Below are 1,655 nucleotides of genomic sequence, written 5' to 3' on the forward strand. Positions count from 1 at the left end.
ATCCTTGCATGCCTGTTATGAATCCCACTTGGTCATGATGGATTATTTCTTTGATGTATCGTTGTATTCTATTGATACCAAAGCCAGGAAAGGACACCACCAAAATAGAAAACTATAGGCCAATATCTCTTATGAACATAGATGCAAAAATCTTTTTTTTTTTTTTTTTGATACCAAGAACCTGAGATTAGAAAGGAACATGACACCTATGGCAACTAGTTTTAAACTGCTGAATGATATCACATGGCTGGCCATGGAAAGTGTTCATTAGCAAAGCATGAAGTGGCAGTCAGGGTCACATGCCATACCTGCCCTACACTAGATATGGCTTTCCTTGACATTTCTTATCTTTGATTAAATAGATTTTAAATTCCTTATTTCTGGTTAAACCAGTTATTACCATGTAAACTATTCTGACTAATACTTTATGTATATCTGAGTAAAAAAGCTCTCCCTAGAGCTTTCAGTGACTGATTTCTCAGAAGTAGATTATCAAGTCTTTCTTCTCCTGTTCATCTGGATGGCAGCTGAAATTTTTGTGGCACCCAAGAGCTTTATCTCTGGTGAAAACTCAGAAAGTCTCCCTGCTGTCTGTTTTAACTTATGACAACCCTCTATTATGTTTCCGAGGCTGTAAATTGCAATGAGAAGAAGCTGCTTTTCTTCCTTGGAGCCATTGGTGGCTTTAACAAAACCGGATTAAAAAAAATCTGGGTTCACAAAACAATTTACTATGGACTATGTTACCAGAACTGATATTAAAAAAAACAACCAAGCAAACAAACAACTTATAGTAAAATATCTCAGTCATGAAAAGGCTCTATGCAGCATATTGAAATGATCACACGAATACAAAAATGATAACACAAAGGCTAGTTTAAGGTCTAAAAGTTCTCAAGGAATAAGTAAAAAAAAATTCTCTTTTAAGTTATGGTTATAAAAGATTAAGCCAGTGTGGAAAGAATTGGGTGTGGAGAAAGGTATTGAAAGGGTGGTGTTATCAGATAGGGATGATAGCTCTAAGATTACAAAAGATTTTTTCCTTGAGGTCAACCTGTTCCCTGAATTGCCCTATAAGGAAGTCTATGCAGCCTCAAATTGGAGAGTGGGTCAAAGTTGGGATTGGGGAGGGCTGATGAGGGTAAGGAGAAAAAGCTTAGTTCATAATTATTTTCTTCTAATTGCATAGTGGAACCAGTACATTAGCTATCATAAAAGATATTGTGTCTAGTCTTGATTTAGGTAAAGGGACATGTGTAAGGCTGGTTCAAGATTTGTAAAGAATGATTTCTTGCCATAAATCCTTTCTGGAGCACAAAGGGGTGGGAAACAGTGTCTATTAGTCAGGATGGCCCGTGGGGAATATTAGAGGGTCCTGGATCTTCGAAAAAGTTCAAAGTCTGCGTCCCTTCAGTTTTGCTGGTTCTCATACTTAAAAAGAAAAAAAAAAATTGACAATTTAATGTTGTAATGAATGTTACATAAAATGTAACATTTTAATATTTATTTTTATTTAATCTGAAATATTTATTAGGTGCAACATTATCTGCTGTTAACCATGAAAACTGCCATTCCAAGTAGAATCCTCGAATTTCCATTCTTCTAAACCATCAGAGGCTTTAATAGCATGATGATGAATTTAAGGTTGTTGTCTG

The sequence above is a fragment of the Elephantulus edwardii genome, unplaced genomic scaffold, assembly GCF_000299155.1.
Source record: "Elephantulus edwardii isolate Elephantulus edwardi_28Jun2011 unplaced genomic scaffold, EleEdw1.0 scaffold00070, whole genome shotgun sequence".
In the NCBI taxonomy this organism is placed as follows: domain Eukaryota; kingdom Metazoa; phylum Chordata; class Mammalia; order Macroscelidea; family Macroscelididae; genus Elephantulus; species Elephantulus edwardii.